We start from the raw sequence: 23,159 nt of genomic DNA on the forward strand, positions 1-23,159 counted from the left end.
CTAAACGGGGTGATTCTGGCGGTCCGCTGTTGTGTCGGCTGGGGACTGGAAAATGGGAGCTAAAGAAATAATCCGTTTCGGGTTCGGAATCTGCCTGTTGTCCCTAGCGTCACTGCTTCCGTGCAAGCTTATTACGGCTGGATAGCCGACGTCACCGGTCAGCTCAACATTATCGCCTAACTAGTTTATTAGCCGTCATTTAACGAATGAAACGCAAAGTGATTTAGATACGCGGGCTATAATGACAATTTTGCCATTAGCTGAGGATGTTTGTTGATTGTTTTACTTTTCAGATGTGGTTAAAAACGTGTCAACTGATGCAGCATACACTGAAAAATTACATTTTAACATACGGAATTCTGGACCCTTTTCCTATTAACCAGCATGTTTAAATATTCGAATGAATTTTCCATGTATTAGTATAATGAAGGAAAGAATATTTACTTGGTACAAGTATGCTTCATGTTCTTGCTTCATATTCAACAAATGAAACCGAGCTTGGATAAAATATACTTTATACCTGTATTAAATAAGTCTATTATCGTCAGATCCTCTTATCAAGGATGACCGTTTCCTCTAATACATGGTCTTCGTTAAAAAAAGACTTCCTTCGGACAAAAAGAACATTAAAAACGGAAAGTGTTGCTTCTGACGACACTTTACAAACATGCATTATATCCCGTGTTCCCAGACCACTATACGAACATGCATCAAACCCCCTTGTTTCCAGAACACTTAACGAACATTTTTTTAGACCTCGTGTTACCAGAACACTTTACAAATTTGCAGTAAAACCCGTGTTCCAAGAACACTTAACGAGCACGCCTTAAACCCCGTGTTCCCAGACCACTTTACGAACATGCAGTAAACCCCGAGTTCCCAGAACACTTAACGAACATGCGTTAAACCCCGTGTTGCCAGACCACTCTACGAACATTCAGTAAACCCCGTGTTACCAGACCACTTTACGAACATGCATTAAATTCTGTGTTCCCAGACCACTTTACGATCATGTATTATACCCCGTGTTCCCAGAACACTTTACGAACATGCATTATACCCCGTGTTCCCAGAACACTTTACGAACATGCATTAAACTCCGTGTTCCCAGACCACTCTACGAACATTCAATAAACCCCGTGTTACCAGACCACTTTACGAACATGCATGAACTCCTGTGTTCCCAGAACACTTAACGAACATGTATTAAACCCCGTGTTCCCAGAACACTTTAAGAACATACATTTAACTCCGTGTTCCAAGACCACTCTACGAACATTCATTAAACCCCGTGTTACCAGACCATTTTACGAACATGCATTAACTCCTGTGTTCCCAGAACACTTTACGAACATGCAGTAAACCCCGAGTTCCCAGAACACTTAACGAACATGCGTTAAACCCCGTGTTGCCAGACCACTCTACGAACATTCAGTAAACCCCGTGTTACCAGACCACTTTACGAACATGCATTAAATCCTGTGTTCCTAGACCACTTTACGAACATGCATTATACCCCGTGTTCCCAGAACACTTTACGAACATGCATTAAACCCCGTGTTCCCAGAACACTTTACGAACATGTATTAAACCCCGTGTTCCCAGACCACTTTACGAACATGCCTTAAATCCTGTGTTCCAAGACCACTTTACGAACATGCATTATACCCCGTGTTCCCAGAACACTTTACGAACATGCATTAAATCCTGTGTTCCCAGACCACTTTACGAACATGTATTAAACCCCGTGGTCCCAGACCACTTTACGAACATGCATTAACTCATGTGTTCCCAGAACACTTTACGAACATGCATTATACCCCGTGTTTCCAGAACACTTTACGAACATGCATTAAACCCCGTGTTCCCAGAACACTTGACGAACATGTATTAAACCCCGTGTTCCCATACCACTTTACGAACATGCATTAACTCATGTCCGTGTTCCCAGAACACTTTACGAACATGCATTAAATCCTGTGTTCCCAGAACACTTTACGAACATGTATTAAACCCCGTGTTCCCAGAACACTTTACGAACATGTATTAAACCCCGTGTTCCCAGAACACTTTACGAACATGCATAAAATCCTGTGTTTCCATATCGAGGGTTACTTTTTACAGAATCAGCATCATCAATAATAGTCGTGATTTCATTTAGGTATCGGGATAAAACTTTTTTTTTTCGTTAAAGTATTTTATTAATTAGATGGACACTCAACGTACATGACTTAAAAGTGTAAACATCGGAGTTAAATATGACATACGACACATATGGGAATAATAAACATGACTTCATATAAAATACACATTAAAAATGACTGTAAGCGACGTTAAAAGTACTTTTGTATATGAAATGTGCATTAAAAGGGGAATTTAAGTATACACATTTTAATCGGCTGTTTGTTTTTTCTACACTTTTGTTAAATGAGAGGTTTCTAAATCGTGCAGAGCGTTAAAGCAAAGTAAATAAAAATCAAATTATAAATAAAACTCGTGGATGAAAAACTTACACATTTGTGGACTCGTAAAATCATTGAACTGTGCCCCCCCCCCCCCCCCATTCAAAACAAACAATAAAACCTAACAAGAACTAATTGTTCGTTGTGGTCTTCAAATTGAAAATCGGTTAACCCACGAAATTAATGAAAATTCATGACACAGAATAATCACGATTTCACAAGAGTAATCACGATGTAGAACGAGAAATCACGATTCACACGAGTAATCACCATGTCGCATAAGTAATCACGGTGTCACACGAGTAATCACGATGTCACACGGGTAATCACGATGTCACACGAGTAATCACGATGTCACAGAATAATGACGATTGTACTGAATCTATGCACCCTGCGTATGTGTAGTAAGATAAATACTAAGGCACTCATTTAATAATAGTTCAAACAAAAAAATCATAATGAACATTCTACATTAAATAGTAAGTGATCACAAATCATATACAGTATTCTTCTTGAAATATCCCCGAACAAACTAACGCACGCGAAGAACAACGTTGTTAAACGAGAGCTTATGATAAAAACACAACAACCCGCGCTAGCAGGCGCCTACACCTATTAATTGTGTCATGTCCGGTGCAACGGCCGCTTAACGCTGCCAATCTTTGTACATCATCTGCATCCTCTTCGCACGTGTAGGAGTCGTAGATCGGCACGCAGTTCCCGTAACTGTCACTTAGGAGGAAATTTCCGCCGCCGGAAAGCCCGATGCAGCACAGCGGTGCGTTTCAAGAGCAGTATTTTGTATCGCGCGCGGAGCAGGAGTCTCGTTAGAAGCCGCAGATCTGCCCAAGCTTGAAGCAGTTTTTGTTATGGAAGTCGCGCTCAGCAACAGCCGGTTCCGATTTTGGCCTTTTGCTTGTGACTGTTCATTATCCATTCCGACTAGTTCTGAATTCAGTTCCGCGTTCGCCCGACTTCCATTGCGCTGTTGTCTATTTTTTCACGACGTCTCGGAGGTTGATCAACTTCTCGAGGGTTTCCACGAGAAGTTTATTGGTGTCGCAACTGGCCATAATGTTCTCAATTATTCGATTCGCTGCATTGAGAGTAATCGTATCCGATCCACTGCCGCCGCCGGAAATGGCGCCGGAGAAGGCTCTAGTCATACCGTCGGCATAAAGGGAACCTCCGTCTCGCAGCGAATTGGAATACAACTTTCCAGGTTCCTGTGCTGATTCTTGTGTTTTCGAATGAAATGGAAAAATGTGTTTGAATATGCGTATGTATGTATTAGTTAAAAAATATTCATTTAGCTCGATTGCATAGAAAGCATAAGGCTTAATTGAAACGCTCTCAAGTCCGCTTCCAGGGACTAGAACCAATATTTGGTGTTTATTTGGGAAATCTAAAGCACGATCCCACAGTAGGTCTAGAAACCGTGACCTCCCGATCGCGGACACATTATTCACTTCGCCACTGTATGCATATATTTTTGTTTCGTGTTATAGCTTACACATATGTCTCATACGCTGCGAATCCAACAAATCGCCTTAATGATATTTATTAAATTTCTAGGACAAAATCGCACATTTTATGTTGAATAACTTACCAAGGCAGCTTTACTGTTAATAAATGCTGATAATTAAAGACATGAGTGACAATGAATATACTATACCTTGTCAGTGACTTCAGGACAGATTTCACTCTTTCTTCGGAGTCTTTATTCGCAGACACGTGATCTTAAATGGAATCAATAATTTAACCTCTTTGTGTGACAACTATTCTTAATGCATGTGCGAAATGTCTCATGCAAGATCAGCCTGTGTAGTCCGCACAGTCTCATCAGACACGACAAATAACATCATGACTGGATGTTCATTTAGGAGAGACTTCTTTTAAACGAAAACTACGTAGAAACAAAACGTGTCGTCCCTGATTAACCTGTGCGGACAACACAAGCTTATTTTGGGCGACCCCCTTACGCAAATGCATTAAGCCCCGTTTTCCAAGAACGCAGCTCAATTTCATTTCCACGCATAGGAGATATCAGGCAAATACTGTTAACTTCAAAACTATATGCAATCTTATAAAATCATCGCATGTTATAATACATTTTTTATTTATTTATTGTTTAATCTTAAATGTATTTTAGTGTTACAAGTTGCTTTTGAGTTTCAGGACAAAAGTGTTAGTTGTTTATTGTGTGTTTAAAGTTCTTTCACTTGTTATTTAACTATTTGAATGATGTAATACAGATTTGACAATGACTTTGACAAACTGAAAAATGGTTTTTAGTAATAAAATGGTAAAACTCTTCATGGATAAAAAATAACTGAAAGCTAACAAGTACACTACGTTTCAATGCAAATCTTTCAATTAAATTATCAGTCTGTAAGAAGGTCCCTATGTACAGGCAAAACAGTTGTGTGTACTTTCTATATGTTTGATGATGCCATACTGCATACATCATTTTTTTTATAATTGACGAATTTTTTATATTTTCTACTAAATTGTTTTAAAAATAAATGCCTATGCCAATAAAAATAAAAACTTGCTTAATAAGTAAATTAAAAACTTGTCTTCGTATTCACAAACAATAAATCTACATTCTCGACCCATCGGTATATTCGAAAGGTCTGCATACACTGTTTCAACTTGAAATTAACATCTTTTGAAATTACAATAAAACCTTACATCCTAAGAACATTCACGTTATTATCAACACAGAACACGTGCTCATTGGATTTAAAAACATGTTTGTTGCGTCCTGATACTCAAACATTTCTATTCAGTGTGATTAAAACATATCTTTACTCAACATCTCTTTTGAACATTTTGTTTTTATAGTATGAACTAAATTTAAATCAAAATTCGCCCTAATATACTTAGTATATAAATTTATCGTGAGTGCTTGTTCACGCGCAAAAATGATAATCAATTGTTATATTTTCGTCACCGATAAACAGACGAATATCATTTTGCGGAATGTAAATATTCATTTTAAACTATTCAATGTTTCTTATGTACGTATGACGGTCAAAAAATCTTCGTGACGTGAAAAACGCAGCGAGTCTGAAAATTGTTAAATTGTCTCATAAATTTGTTTTATTAAGTTTCTTAACTATACATGTAAATGTCGGTAAAATTGAAAGCGACTGTTTTAACAATCCATTATAAATATGCCAACTGTATACGGTAGCGTAAGCACATTACTCCATCTGCAAGCACTAAGATATTTATTCCACGGACAAACGTAAGTATTGTCAAGGTCGCCGTGGTGTCATGGATATGGTGTCCGCATACTGACCTTCTTCGGTTCGAAGTTTAGTTTATTCCCCATAAGGGAGCGTCTCCCCCCAAAAAAAAAAACACCAAGTACTAGCCCATGTGGGAGTGTTCCTCACCAAACACCAAGTACTAGCCCATGTGGGAGCGTCCCCCCCCAAAAAAAAAAAACAACAACAAAAAAACACCAAGTACTAGCCCATTTGTGAGCGTTCTCCCCCCCCCCCCCCCAAAAAAAAAAAACAAAAAAAACAACAACAAGTACTATCCCATGTGGGAGCGTTCCCCCCAAACACCCCATGTGGAAGCGTTCCCCCCAAACACTAAAGGAAAAGTCATTTTCGCTGTGGTGATCTTCATTAAAATGTGATGCGATGCGACCAAATTTAAAAATTCAGGATTAGACAAGTTTCTTATGTCAAATCGATGACTGTTCATTCTTTTTGACACCGGTTGCATGGTTTGTCCAACGTACTGATTCTTACACTGTTTACATGTAATGAGGTATATTACATCTTTAGATGCACAATTCATATTCTTCTGTAAATTACATTGCTCGCCTGTTACGGTACTTTTACATTTTTCTCCAACGTGCATGGATTTACAATGGGAGCAACGTGTTCTTCCACAGGCACTGGACGCACGTGAACTGTTCAAACTGTTCGTAAATTGAGCACGTGTAATGAAGTTTCCTATATTGTTAGGCCTTTTTAACGCCAGTATGGGCTTATAATTTTCATACACACTTCTCACTTCTTCTTTCTGTGACAGGTTAAGTATGACCCAGTACTTGTTTATTTCGGCTCCTATGTTTGGCAATGACGGATTATATTCCACTGTAAATGGGATAACTTTTGTTTTTGCTTTATAGCAGGACTGTAATGCGTCTTCTTGAGATAGGGCAGAATCTTTTTCAAATGCACAATCGATAATTTTTTTCCGGATAATCTCGCTCTTTGAAATGATGCTTGAGGTCTTGAAGTGGCGATTTGAAACTGTTGTCATCCGATATAAATGTATTTATTATCGTTGTGTGAATGATAAAACTGGTTATACAGGTTTTTGAAGGTGATATATGTCCAATGGTGCGGAAATCAAGATTTCCTCGTGCACAGATTTGTAGGTTTAGTCATTCGACAGGCAAGCAGGGTAGAGCGAAGACTTGATTTAAATCGTTTTATTTATTTTCTCAACCACATTTAATTGTGAAATTTGATTTATTTTTGTTTCGTATTGGAGTTGGCAATTTATTAATATGGACAGTCAGGATGAGAGGAGAGATCGCTTCGCCGGCGGGGACAGGGCTGGCACAGTAAATGGACACACGTAGCGACCACGTGGTAGCGGTCAAGAAGGTAGGCCCTCGGGGATAGAGGAGAATTGATTGACGTGTTTGGTTTACATATAATACGCACATTGTGAAGAAAAGTATCATTTCTCACGTTTTTCTCTTGTAAAATGTAGTTTAAAGAGAGGCATGTCCTTTTTTTTCGGAAAATCATTGGTGCCAATCCTGATATCATTGACTGTATTGTCGGCGCTTACACATTACCATTCTTACAATTACCTGAAAAATGTGTATCTGGAAATAACCAATCAGCTTTAAAGCAGATAGATTAGCAGATGTTAACGAGTCGGTGCAGAATATGTAAAATAATGGCTGTATTGAAGTATTTAAAGACATCCCTCATGTTGTTAGTCAATCAAGTGTAGCCGTGAATGAAGCCGGAAGCTGGATTTGTGATCAATGAGGACAAGCCAATATAAGTACCAGTTCAGAGGCTAGAATGGGTAGGATTAATCTGGGATAGCCAAATGTTTTCTTTTGAAATTCCCGATAGAAAAATAACTGATTTTAAAAATACTCTTTTAAAGGTATTTTCTTCCATGCCAATGGTTTCGGCAAGGGCTTTAGCTAGATGTACGGGGAAAATTGTTTCAATGATGCCTGTTATAGGTAGTCTGGCAAGGTAAATGACTAGATATCTTTATTCTGAAATCGTTTCTAGACCGTCATTGCATAGAGTTATAGCCCTTGAACCAGATAGCTTATTTATTTCCGAATTTATAATTTGGTTAGGTCGCATAGATGGCATACAATCAAGACATTTTAGTAAAACTACATGTGTCGAAGTTTTAAAAGTTTACAGTGATGCAAGTGGGTTTGTTGGTGGGGCTTATATTGTTGATATGTAAGGTTTAATTTTTCACGATATATGGTTAAATGACGATTGCAATACAATTTCTACTTATAGAATAATTAATGGAGTAGTTCTAGTTTTACGTGCCTATGGGAATTTTTTAAGGGGGGGGGGGGGGGCTGTTAAGAGGTTTTCTGACTCTGAATCACGTGTAAAGTTGGTAAAGGTAGGAAGTTCTAAACTTGAGTAACATGATCTAGCACTAAGCATTTTTAGTATGTGTTTGAAGATGAATATAGGACTAGAAATACAATGGGTTCCAAGAGAAATAAACTCCATTGCCGACAGTATAAGTAAAATGAGCAATACAGATGATTGGTAAATCTCACGAGATTTCTTTGAGTATTTAAATGGTAGCTCGGGTCCGTTTTTGATTGATCGCTTGGCTACTTTTAAAAATAGAAATACTTAAAGATATAATTCAAAATTCTTTGATTTTGAAACGGAAGCAGATTGCTTTACACAATTTTGGGGTGCCGATTTGAATTGGTTGATGCCCCTATTTATCTCGTAGGAAAAACAATTTTGCACTTTCTAGAATGCAACGCATATGGCGTTTTGGTGGTACACAGATGGTCTAGTGCAGCATTTTGGCCATTCTTATTTGAGGCTGGTAATGTACAAATGCACTTTGAGAAGGATATTATTGTGTTTGACAAAGGGCAAACTATTTGTATGAGTAATAACCACTCTGTTTCAGTTCAAGACCTTTTTCAAGACATGTTCTTGCTATTCGAATTTAACTATACTATATGTCGTTTATATGTGAATCGGTGATATGAATGGTTTGACTGTTTTGCTATACTTATGGTATAGCTGGGATTTTTCACGTGTTTATATGTGTAGAAATTATTCAATGGATGTTGTTTTTGTATAGCCATTAAGTATGTATAGAAACCATGTTGGTGTATGTCCGTTTGCACCTGGTGCTAACGAAGTCGTGTACAGTACACGAGGAATGGAATATTTGCAAAAAAGAAAGCAAAAACAGTGCTTGCAAAAAAGAAAGCAAGGGTTAAAAATAATAGTTTTAAAAGTATAATACTTGCAAAAAAGATAGCAAGGGTAATATTTATTTCAAATTGGAAAATACTTGCAAAAAAGAAAGCAAGGGAAACGGTTTTGTTACAGAAAGTCAATTTAAAATGTTGGTGTGTGTGTTTCGTGTCTGTCTGCCTCTGGGGTAGACGCGATTGTGTGTGGCATTTCGTGGGCTCATGGGGTTGTGGGATCGTGTGGTCGTTGTAATTCTGGTCTGGTTGTGTTTTCTGATGATGGATTGAAAAGGGCCAATTCTGGGCCGCTGGTTCGGAGGTGCTTAGTGACTAAAGCGGATGTGTAGAGGCTTTGATTCTTTGATTTGAGATTTGTAACGGTGTGTTTGGTGCGTTTTTTGGGGGGGTTTGCGGTTTGGGGACTTTGAATTGAAAGGATGCGATACAAGATTTTTTGAGGATTGTGCTATAATTATTATTTTCAATAGTAAAATGGTTCATTTGTGCAAGGGCGAACAGGTTTTGACATTTTGTAAAACAAATGCAGTTTTATGCCCTGTCTTCTACTTGAAAAAATGTATCTTGGTAGAAACTATTCTAGATATTGCAATATATGTTTCGTTTAGAAACATAGCAAATTGTAAGAAAATGAATAAATACATTTTAGTTGGCTCAAAGCAGATGAGTTACAGTAGACAATTAGATGTTTTGCACCACATCTTTCGTGAAATTTGACTTAAACCTAATGTTCACGGGTTGCATTCATTTCGGTCAGGGGAAGCAACTGCTGTTGCAAATAGCGGTGTATCTGATAGTGTTAAAAAAGCACGGGCAGTGGAAGACTGTTGGCGCTTAGGATCGCTGCGTGAGAGATTCGGATGAAACACAAACAATTGTTTCTTCACGTTTGGATTTGTAAATATATATGGTACTTGGTGTTGTATGTTGTTAGTTGTGCGTCGTTTTTTTGCCCCGTTCTTTTTCTGTCGATAAAATACCCTGCTTGTCATGACACCTAAACAAATGTGTTTGTTTTTATTCTAAATGGTTAGATGATAAATAATTTATATTTGTCATAAAATGTAATGGAATATAAAACATAAATGTATTTATTATCGTTGTGTGAATGAATAAACTGGTTATACAGGTTTTTGAAGGTGATATATGTCCAATGGTGCGGAAATCAAGATTTCCTCGTGCACAGATTTGTAGGTTTAGTCATTCGACAGGCAAGCAGGGTAGAGCGAAGACTTGATTTAAATCGTTTTATTTATTTAAGCTCTGTTTGTGTGTTGATGTTAATATTATGTTTTATGTGTTTCAGTGAGTTTTATGAGAGCAGACGGATGACTGACTTGAGATAGAAAGGGGCATTGGGGACATTTTACCATGGGATTTACATAGTTTTCTAAAAAGAATACTTGACGTTTACGATATAGTAACAGCTGATTATTTGTAGATTTCTCTAACATTAGAGGTTTCAGGAGGTGATGAAGGCACCTAGACACCGGTCTTGAGCCATGGGTCCTCATACGTCCCCCTGCCATTAAAAGAAAAATGAAAAATGAGCAGTAGGGTTGCGTATCCCGCTCGCGGTTACACCTGAATCGTTCGTTACCACCGATTATTGTTTGGGGTGTACGTGAAGTCATGTGCACTTCTCTTAATTGATGGTAATGAATAAATCTTGTAATTATCGCAGCTGCTTTAATAAAAACTAATGCTTCACTTTATGTACTTTTCGCAAATAGGCGTTGTGGATGGGCATAGGGGGCGTCCTCGGTGCTTTTTGGGCATCGGCGGCGGACGGGCGGTTGTTAGGGCCGTGGCGTCCTTGGTTGGGCTTGTGATTTTGAATTGTGTAGTTAAATTGTGCAATTGTATGATTTTGAGTTTAGGCTTGACGTCTGATGGGTATTAATAATATTCAATTATTCACATGTAACGCATAAGCATGTTTAATGATACGTATAACGACGTGCTCTACAGAATGGATTTAGTATCGTTTCAGTTCTTAAATATATGAGGATGTCGCAACGTTTACTGACGTCTCGAGACTCTTCAACTGAGCGGTGCCATTGGAGTCGATATCTGTTGCTCATTGAACACATACAATCGTCAGAAGATTTGTTTCTTGCATTTATGTGTAAATAGCCGTGTAAGATACAAACACCCACTCCGTGCGTGTGTTTCAAGAAATAAAATACCCTGCTTGTCATGACACCTTAACAAATGTGTTTGTTTTTATTCTAAATGGTTAATGATAAATAATTTATGTTTGTCAAAAAATGTAATGGAATATAAAACATAATACGTCTATATCGCTTCGCCTGACTGTATGGTATTCCGTCCTTACTTTTACCCTTTTTAACAATGAATTACATGTATAACTTCTATATAATAACCACATGGCTTGTGATAAAATATAATTGCTGATGTCAAATTTATTTTGATACTCATTTTATTTTATTTCAGCGTATTTTTCTGTTTCCCATTGATTTTCCTGAAGCCGACGACATTTTGTTGTACGTATTGACCCATTCAGACGACGCTGAGTCAGATACAGACGTCAGTCAGACGGCAATGTAGGAGACGCTCTCCAAAGTTTGTTTTGTTTTACTTAGATACTTGTAATGACAATTTCCAGAGATTCATGCACGACACCTAAACCGAAAGAAGGCCAATACCGTTAAGTTGTAACAAACATCGACGTAATGGTTTTGTTTTCATTTAATGAATTAAAAACGATCGAAACAACCTAAAAAATTTGCAAAATATCAGCATTATTTTTTGGTAAAAAACAATTTGTAGCAATTTAATGTATACAGTATCAACCTACTTATTAAAGATTGACTGCATGTTTTATTTTCGGTTGATTTCATCAGTTTCAGGCGTATTTCCGAAAGGACAAACACATAGATAGATCGCTACCAAACGGAAATAATGCATTCTCTGAGAGAACAAACATTAATTACTATTAATATATTTTGGGTTAGTGTCACTGGTAATAATAAACGCAATGATTTGCAAAATATCAATCCAAGACATACTGGGATTTCTTGCAAACACATTAACTTATTGGGCCGGTGTTAAAAGCGATGTTTGAGTAGAGACAATTCATTTTGTCTTCTATTAAATATTCTGCCAAACGCTGTCTTGGTAGGGATCGATCTCGAGACACCATTTCGCACCACCACTGTGATTTTAAGTTGTCCGCTTAAATTGTAAATGTATATACTATATAGACATGACAAAACTACACCGATATAATGGCGCAAAATAACATTTTGTTAGTCACATGTTTGTAGTGTGAACAGTTTCTTCCGTGTTCTAGTATTTCATTGCAGACGACTAGACGCTGACACATATGCAGGGAAAATTTGAGAAAGTTCACTGATCGAGCGAACATTGATGTAATGTTTTTATTTCATATTGGAAGAATATGAGCCATGTTGCAGATAAAGTAATTTTTTCTATTAATTGGAGTGTGTACATGACATATATCACAGCTCATATCACACTACTTCCGGCTTCGCAAGCCATCGACTTGCAAATTGTAACACAAGAGACTATTGTGGAAACGTACCCTGTTTTTTCGGCATAGCTGTTTAACCCAGCTTTGCACTTTAAATGACCTTTACATAATTCCAGGAGACCCGAATTAAAACATTCGAGTATTCCATTAGCTGCTTCGAGAAAAATATCCCAGAACTTTGGCCACATCACTGCGTCTGTGTACAGCATGTAGGATGATCACTGTGCATTGTAATGAACTCCGGTCTACTATCTGCATACATATATATACGACACAAAAACACAAACATTGGCCCAGTTACAATTACGCGTTTAAATCAATCTCAGAATTTCAAAGTCATTACACGGTCACTAAGTTGTTAGGAGAAGACATAATGGAACATCGATTAACTTTGACAACACAGTATTTCTTTCAAGATGACAAAATGAACACTACCGAAATACAAATGTAGTATAATGTCATGATAAGGTTGTCGTTAAATTATCTTATCAAAATTTTGTGCCGTACTCTACTTAGTCAGCCCGTTTGAAAATATTTCCTCATAGCCTGAGTAGGCTACCGAAATGTGCCAGTTTGCTATAAAGAACACAGTTTGACTTCAATTTTCTATCGAAAAGTAGTGTACTTAGATTTTCTATATACAAGACGCAATACAATTTTTAAAGACCCGCGTCATGCGAAATGCCATATGCGGCCAGCGTAGCTTTGGCCCCGCCTGCGCATCTCGCAGTCTGGTTAGGAGATACCTAATGAGACCATGAAAACTTGCGTGATTTAATAAAGGACCGTGCAGCTCCTTGCCAGACTGCGCATTTGCGCAGGCTGGGCTTGAACTACGCTCGCCATAATACCTATTTTCGCATGAGGTGGCTCTGAAAGTGTTATTTTGAATGTATCGAAAAAAACTGCATGTTAATCAAATATTAACACACCGTTTATTTCGATGGTGTAGAACTAAACTCATCATAAGCCATGTGATTACACACATAAATTCTGTGATCTCTCGTTCTATAATTTTTATCTACGAACACTATTGTGTGGTTTGAATATACGTGCACTTAATAACACAGATTAAATGCGATGAATATACGACTAACAAATGAAAACAATAACAACATCAACAAATAAACTCTTTTTTTATTTAATTTTATTATTTAACAACGTAAATTTTCTAACTTTATTTACAAGTCAGAATATACGCTGAATATCTTGATATTTCTTGTTTATATATGGAAGCAAAAATGCAGGTAAGGAAAACGTACTGGTAATGGGTAAGTTATCTTGTTGCTTATTGTGAAAGTTTAAGCGTATTCGTTATTTCAAAGAATAATAATAGCGAAGAAAATATCCGTCAAATGTCTGAATTACCTGCATTGCATCACCTATGTTATACATCGCATTTTACATGCATTACACTTTAATATCTGGCATGAGAATATTGATTGTTTCCTATCCTGGTTTACATAAAGACCCACTTTCAACATATAGAATAAACCATGACATCTGTATTCTAAGTTCCATCTGCAGCAATTATGGACCACAACCCATCTTGTTTTCATGAGCTAGCCGGATGGCCGGAGAGATCTACGCCGACCAGCTCTTTCCTGAACCGACACGTAACGATTTTTAAAAATTTCGTGTACATGATGATGATAAATACGATGGTGTATGATAAAAACACAGACGACGATGATGGTATTGATTCTGTTTGTGGTGATCACGTGGCGATTAGGGTGATGCTGATAAGGACGAGGATGGTATTTGTATAATCTAAGCACTTTTTTGCATATTCGACATAAAAAGCCCGACGATAGATTATCAGACTTCTTGAAGAATATATCGTCGAATCGTCATAGGTACTCGAACTATTATTCATGGCCAATAGACATTCTTTATTGTGAAGATATTATTAAGGATGTCTTTACAATGGAACATGACAATTTCAAATTATTTAATTTATTCGAGTAGTAATGTTAGCACTTTTTTGTAAACTTGATGTTTTTTATGACTTAAAGTACTAGAGTTGCGACACCTTAAGGTTCATGGGGGGGGGGGGGGGGGATAAAATTCATTAAAAATTCGCTTTGGTTTTTCTTCATTCAATGTGGTACAATATGGTCAAACTATATATCATTTTAAAGCTAAAGACGGATAGAATAACATAAACACATTTTTGACATTCAATATTTGTGTGCTTTATTCATATTTTTGTTTAAAACCAATACATTTTTACACTAATTTACAAAATCTCAATCTAAAGTTAGGAAGGATATGCACTACCTTAAGTTGAATAAATACAAAGCTATATACATATACAAGGTCAAGTTAGCAACATTTCACAGAAAATTATTGTCATAAAACAACAAATGAGTTTTTATTCAACTGCCTATTTTGGATAAATTTCCTAAACAAAGTTCTAAAAATAACTAAAACGTAACTACTTTTTAAAAATCCAGGTATTGTGGATAGTAAGAGTCACAATTCTTTTTCAAAGGCTTAACAATTTTGTTATTTACCTCTCAACCAAATTGCAAATTTAAACCATCTAAAATTGAAATAGATTGCAGACGACATATAAAATTGTAAAGAATTATAAAGAAATTGGCAAACTGATTGATTTTATATTTCGATTACTTCTACCCATTTTGAAAGCGTGACCCTCGCTGTGCTCCGTAGAAAAACGTGCAAAACAAATCAGTCGAAACCACATGCAGTAGTGAGAAAACCGGGTATGTGTATACACATACCTGAGAAAACACAAACATATTTTGACAGTTGGTTCGCAACTAGTAAAACAACTATTAACATTAATCAGCAAGAGATCGCACTCAATAACAGAAATGACCACGTAGAGATATCATCACTTACCCTATTTCAAATATTTTCCAGCTGAAAATTGTCCCCCACACGTCTTTTTTAGTTTATTTGTATTGTTTTTTCTGGAGCCGAAGTGCATCTCACAGAATATCCATCTAACTTCCGTTGTTTTCACTTACGATATTAAAAACTTTGTTTAAAAGGATTATTTCTCCTTTTATATTGTTAAAGCGATGTGTTATTATATATTATCAATAGAATAGTATACCGTGATGAATTTAACTGAGATACGTATCGATCTTTCTGTCAGTCTGTAAGCGTACTATTTTATGCGCAATAATATAAGTATGGTGATTCGACAACAATTGTAAACATTGGTGAAATGCTTCTTACATAGTTATTCTTTTGAGTGTTTATGAGGTCTGATCGTGCAGTTTGCAAACATCAACGGAAATATTACAATCCAATGCATTTGTCATCGTCAACCGTTTGGAATGTCAATTAGGCGATGAGTTAGTTTTTAGCATGTTTCTTTCTATGTTATGAATTTACAAATGGCTGCCCCCATGGTGATGAAATGACATGTGTTCGAGTTTTGATATTTCTAGATATGTAAACTTTTTTTACTATTTAAGCGTAACTTGCCCTCGTCAATGTCGATATTATTCACTAGTTATATAATTTTCCGCCGAAATACGTGGAATAAACATGATTCAGATTTTTGAAAATAATGTATATTTTAGTGTTAAAATCGCTTTGTATTTTGATTGATTTTGTGGATGGTATGATACGTTGATGTACAAAATTGGTAGCAGTTTGAAGGAAAAACATCCTTTAAAGCATATATGTATACATTTTCAATGTGGCACTCTTCCTTTAGTCAAATTTGAGTTCAATGCTTGGGGTCCCACATTTTTCAAAATGAAGCCTCTACATGAACCTTAAGGGTTTCGCGGGATGGAATGAGTGGGGAGATCAAATCAAATTGAAAGCCGATTATTTCGACAAAAATTTGGGTACGAAACAATTTAGGTACGAAAACAAATTTGGGTACGAACAAATTTGGGTACGAAAAACATTTTGGTACGAAAAAAATGGGTTCGAAAAAAAATTGGGTACGAACAAATTTGGGTACGAAAAAAATTTGGGTACGAAAAAAATGGGTACGAAAAAAATTTGGGTACGAAAAAAAATGGTTACGAAAAAAATTTAGGTACGAAAAAAAATTTGGTTACAAAAACAAATTAGAGTACGAAAAAATATAGGGAACGAAAAAAATGAAGGTACGAAAACTATTTTGGTACGAAAACATTTAACATTTTAAAGACATAAAACAAACTAATAAGATTTTATTTCATATTTGGGTGGTGTCCATTGTGGTATGTCAGGTTAGTGTTGTTTTGTCAAAGCATGAATCAAATTTGATGATAAACAAGAAACAATCGGAGACGGGTGATGCTCCCCAAAGGTTTTTTGGTCATAATATTGCACTATATATTCAGATAAAAGGAAACGTCTTGAGGGGCATAACTTTGGACAATATACAATGGATGGTTAAGTAACTTAAAAATTTCAAAGGGCCATAACTCTCTAAATAAATCATCTAACCCGAACCCACTTATAACATGCGCATCTCCTAGAGGTAGTTAAGCTTCCCATAAAGCTTCATTGTATTCCAGTCAGTAGTTGGGGAGAAATAGCCCGGACAAGAATTGCACGACATAAATATGTACAGTTTATAGAAAATATTAAAGGGCCATTACTCTGTGAAAAATCAACCGACCATAACCGGCTGATAATATGCACATCTCCTGTTGGTAGTGAAGCTTTCCATGAAGTTTCAGTGAATTCCCATTATAAGTTGCTGAGAAATAGCTCGGACAAGAATTGCACTATATGTTCAATGGAAAATTTCAAAGGGTCATAACCCTGTGAAAAATCATCCGACGAGAACCGGCTGATAATATGCACATGTCCTCTTGGTAGTGAAGTTTCCCATAAATTTCATTGAATGCCGGTCATTGGTTTCTGAGAAATAGCCCGGACAAGAATTGCACTTAATGTACAGTTAATGGAAAATTTCAAAGGGCCATACATTGTAACTCTGTGAAAAATCATCCGACCAGAACCGGCTGATAATATGCATGTCTCCTCTTGGTAGTGAAGCTTTCCATTAAGTTTAATTGAATTCCAGTCATTAGTTGCTGAGAAACAGCCCGGACAAAAATTGTGCACGGACGGACAGACGAAGCGGCGACTATATGCTCCACCCTTAAAAAATTTGAGGGGAGCATAATAAAGAAGTTGTGGCAATTTAAAGGTGGTACGCAAACTTTAAAATAGATTTATCAATTATATGCTTATTCTTTGTGAAAAAAAGACCATAATTGTTACAAAATGCTTGATACAGTTATCTGCTTGTGTTTATACATTGGGGTCATGTTGGTTAAGAAGCAAAATACATGTATGAAGGCAATATGTCAAGGGACATAGAAAATATTTCAAGTGGTATGCAAACTTTAACATAGATTTATCTATAATATGCATATTCTAAGTGAAAAAGGGCCTAATTCTGTTAAAATGCTTGATACAGTTGTCTGCTCATGTTTATAGATTGGGGTTATGTTGGTAAAGAAGTATGCAAAATAAAAAAGCAATATGTCAATGGACATAGGAAATATATTTGAGGTGGTACGCAAACATTCCAATGCGCGCGCCAACGCCGGGGTGAGTAGGATAGCTCCACTATATATATTTCATATATAATAGTCGAGCTAAAAAGTAAATATACTATAAACAACAAGCTAACCTCAATCACAACTTTAATGCAATGCAGTTAAACAATAAAGTTACAATGATATGCCAGGGATTGAAACTAATTTTTTACTATTGTGGGCAACCATCTTTAGTATTTTGGTTGCCCAGATAAAGAATAACCAGCCCAGAAATACAACATGTATCAACATGTGAATATTATTATACATTCTTTTAATAAAATAATAGATAATTTTATACATTTGCTGACAATACACATGTTCAATGCATGATGTATTATTATGAGCCTGAATTGAATCATGTCCTATTCCTAAATAATGAATGTTATTTAACTAGTATTGATCCATGGTGATCAATTGTTTTTCAATTTTTATTGCACTGTATTGTTTTAAGCTTTAAAAAAAAAGAAGTTTACCAACTTTTGAAAATGAGTTGCCCAGGCCAAAATCTACTTGCCCCGGGCTCACGGGAAACCACTTATTTCCATCCCTGTATGCTCTTCATTTTCTGTTCTTCCATCCCATTCTCAAAATTAATTTTAAAGCACAATATTTGTTAATAACATTTGTATGAATTGCTAACCATTATCACCCAAATAACAATTTTACAAAGCTGTAATCCTGTCGTAGAGATTTAGTTTACTAGTATCAGTGTTCTCTTAACTTAAATACCGGCAACCAGCGATTTTGCCGGTTACATTTACTCTTGATGCCGGCTACTTTTCCCAAATATATCAAGTAAATGTCACAAATGCTTTCGTTTTACTGCATAGTTGCCGGCCATATAACTGGCTACTCAAATTTTTCTGGAAAACACTGAATTATGCATGACAAAAACACAATACTTACATGTAAATACATCTTAGATTCGTTTTTAAAATAAATTGACACTTCCAGCTTGTCGTCATAAAAATCCAAAGATTCAAATAATTTTCCACGAGATACGTCAACAATTGTGTAATCAAATGAATGAAAAATAAAAGTAAAGAAAGCCGGATTTTACATAAATTTCAGGTTGATAAACACAACAAGGTAAAGGTAGTCGGTGAGATATAATAATAATACAGTAAGTAAGGCCCAAACCCTGGGTACGGTAAATATACTAAAACATACCCGGGAATTTTAACACTAAATCGGTTGTTGTCGGCTATTTTGTAAAAATTAATTATGTTCACATTTATGTCAATTTTCTGTTAAATGGCATTTATATTATCAAAACTCATTGTTAAAATCATTAATGTGATTTAATTTTAAATCTTAAATTGTTTAAAGTCGCATCATTGTATGACGTCGTCAAGTATAATATTTTCCGCGACGTTGCACGTTCACTTTTTACCGCCATAGATTTTTTTAAAGAAACATTATTTGGTTTGCGAGGTCCGTTAAATGGGGAACACCATATTTGGTATTTATATTATGTTTTAACAATTAATTCATGCTGTGTAATAAATATTGTATAAGATATTTCAATATTGATTGAAAATGGTTCAAATTGTTATTAATGAAACCTCTTATTCTAATGTGTGTATGCTATTATATTATACTTTGAAAAGCATATCTGTTGTACTATAATCTTATTATTCATTTTTTATTGTTAATTTCATTTATTGTAGAGAATCGTCAATGTTACATCTAGTCGCCAATGCTTGTTGTCAGTGTTAGTCGTAAATGCTTGTGATCATTGTCGTCAATGTTAGTTGTCAATCCTTATCGTCATTATACATGAAGAAAAAAAAACAGAAACAGAGATGTATTCTTGATTACTTGCTTATTCCTACGGCGTCCTCTCAACACTCATACTAAAAAGCATGTTGATGCAGATTTTTTAAAAGAGAAGGTTGTTTAAGGTAAACAATATTGTTTTACGTTATCTGTAGCATGTTTAACGACATCGGATATTGGGCAGATATACAACTCGGATACAATCTAATATTTGCGGGTATGTTTAAGTTTATTTACTGTACCCGGGGTACATGTAAGTAAAGTTAAGAGACTGAGTACCCGGGGTACATGTACCGGTAAGTAGTACCCGAGCCGAGAATGACCAATTGAGCCTTAGTGAATGAGTGATGGTGTATGGGATAACATGCACTGAGGGTGTATATTTTTCATGAACAAGTCAATTGAAGGTGTTAGAGATGCATTGCTCCATAAGATAAAAAAGGGTAATTAACCACGGGCTTATTAAAATTAAAACGATGACATTACATTGTACCAGCTGTTTATTGTTGTATACTGTAAGCTTGCAATATTTTAAATAATGTAAACAACTTACCATGTATTAAGTTGGCACATTGTTGTCAGGTGTAGAAACTTTTTATACTTATTTCTGTAAAGTTGCACTGGCTGAACCAAAAGAATTATGTAGTCGTTTCTAAATAATCACGAAACAACCTACTAATGCATATATGCTTGCCAGTTACTGAGTTTGTGCATTTCCATTCATTATGCAATCGGCCTTGGCAAACAGCGTAGACTCAGTCAGATGAGACGCCGTTACTCCTATAAATTAAGGTCGATTTACATAAGCGGGGTAGCTTACGTCTAATTATTTGGACTAAGACGCCGTGTGCTGTCTGCTATTTCGTTACGCAGAAGATTTCCATATCCACGAGTGTTTTTATGTCAAATGTTATGGTTTTTCAATAGATCGTATATTTATCTACAAAACAGCGAATTAGCGTTCACTTTACATCATTTTGAATTATGTTATTGTGTTAATCCTTTCTCGCGTTCTTTTCGAACCTGTATTGGCAGCCATTGGTCGACGCCGTCTGCTATTTCGAAAGCTGAAGATTTCCATATCCACTGGCGTTTTTTTTATGTCAAATGTTAGTGTTTTCCAATGGATCGTATACTTATCTACAAAACGGATAAGTAGCGTTCACTTTATATCGTTTGTGATAATGTTATTTTGTAAATACTTTTTAAGCGTTCTTTCTGTAGAGGTCGGCCATTTTGACGGGTGTGAAAAAATACCGACATTCCCGCAATTACCAAAATCCCCAGGAAACCCCGAGATCCCACGAAATCCCCATTAATATTGTTTATTTATCGAAAATCTGCGTATTTTATTATAGATTGTTGCGAAATACACTGAAATCACTAATGAAATATTGTTTTTATCAAAGTTTGATTTCGGGGATTTCGGTAGGAATTCGGTATATCCACATACCGCATTTTGTAATTCCGGTTTTGTCAAACTTGCGAAACTTTTTCGTGATTTAATAAAAAAACTAGATTTTTCCCAGGTGTAACGCCTACGCCAACAGGTAGATCGCATTCTGGTCCATATACATGTCAAATTTCAGCAAAAGTTACCGACCAGTTTTCAAGCGCCTCAAATCGCAGGTTATAATTTGTATTTTTTATCATGAATATTGAATTATACGTATAGGTAATATAGCAAGGGTTGTCACCACAGTGCATGTTCTCAAAAAGTATGCTTGGGTTGTCTTCCTTTCTGACATTTTCACAGGTCGGTCACTAGTTTTCATTGTGAAACTTTAAAGAAGCCGTGTAATACAATTTTCGAATTCGCATGAGATCGTGGTATCATGTTCGCTGACGCTCGAATATATACGCAAAATATTCAATTTATACATTGATGTTCGATCGTACGGTTGAAACCAAACTACTGCTGTGATCATGGTGCAAAGTTTACTGCTGTGATCATGATGTAAAGTGTACTGATGTGATCATGATGCAAAGTGTACTGCTGAGATCATGATGCAAAGTGTACTGTTAAATATTAATGTGTTCAGTAACTTCTCAATAACAATTTTATTATCGGTGCTGTTATTAAAAAATATAATACTACTCCGTGATATTTAATTAGTTCAAACTATAATTACAATTTTTGAATGCTTAGTTAAGAACATTGTTTTGCCTGTTCGTTGATACGTAGACGCCAAATAGACGAATTGACGAATGTAAATACAATTCTTAAATGTTTACAAATGTTTTTTACAATAAGCAACCTAATGAAATTATTACCGACCATATTGCCCAATGCATAAAGTTAAATGTAATAGTCATTATTACTGACAAGAAATTGCCATCACTTTACTGGATACCTAAATTACATAAGACGCCATAGAAAAGTCGTTTTATCGCTAATTCAGTGTCTTGTACCACCAAACAATTATCAGTGTATCTTACATCTGCATTGAGTGCTATTAGATATCATATAGCTAAATTTTGTAATAAAGTTTATGAAAATAGTAATATTAACCTATTTTGGTCAATAAAAAACACCTTAGAAGTTATTGATAAAATTGAAAATAAAAAATATAAGGTGTCACAGGTAAGTACTTATGATTTTTCGACACTATATACAACGCTTCCTCACGCTTTAATAAAATCCAAACTTGTTTCTTTGATTGAAAAAACTTTTGTTAGAGAGAAATGTTTGTATCTAGCTTTAAACACTAAAACAGCTTTTTTTACTAATCAGATATTAGATAATTACATCATTTGGACTGGTCTTGACTTTTGTTCAGCACTTGCGTTTCTTTTGGATAACTTGTTTGTTGAATTTAATGGTAAAATATTTAAACAAATTATTGGCGTTCCTATGGGTACTAATTGTGCGCCACTTATAGCTGACCTTTTTTTATATTATTATGAAAGCGAATTTATGTTAGAATTATCTAAAACTAAGCAAGTAGATTTGATTAATTGTTTTAACCTTTCTAGTAGGTACATTGATGACATACTTAATTTAGATAATCCATTATTTGAACAATATATTCACAAAATCTACCCAAAAGAACTAGACTTAAATAGTTCGTGTATATCCAATACAGACACTGCGTATTTAGACTTACATTTAACTATTAATAATAATTTGATCAAAACTAGTTTATACGACAAACGGGACGATTTTAACTTTGAAATTGTGAATTTTCCGTTTCTAGATGGCAACATCCCTAAAGGACCTTCCTATGGTATTTACATTTCGCAGTTGGTACGTTATGCAAGAGCATGTTCGTGTATTAAAGATTTTAATGAAAGTAATCTAATATTAACTAAAAAATTGCTAAAACAAGGCTTTTTGTATCATAACCTAAGAAATAAATTTGCTAGAT

The sequence above is a fragment of the Dreissena polymorpha genome, chromosome 3, assembly GCF_020536995.1.
Source record: "Dreissena polymorpha isolate Duluth1 chromosome 3, UMN_Dpol_1.0, whole genome shotgun sequence".
Taxonomy (NCBI): domain Eukaryota; kingdom Metazoa; phylum Mollusca; class Bivalvia; order Myida; family Dreissenidae; genus Dreissena; species Dreissena polymorpha.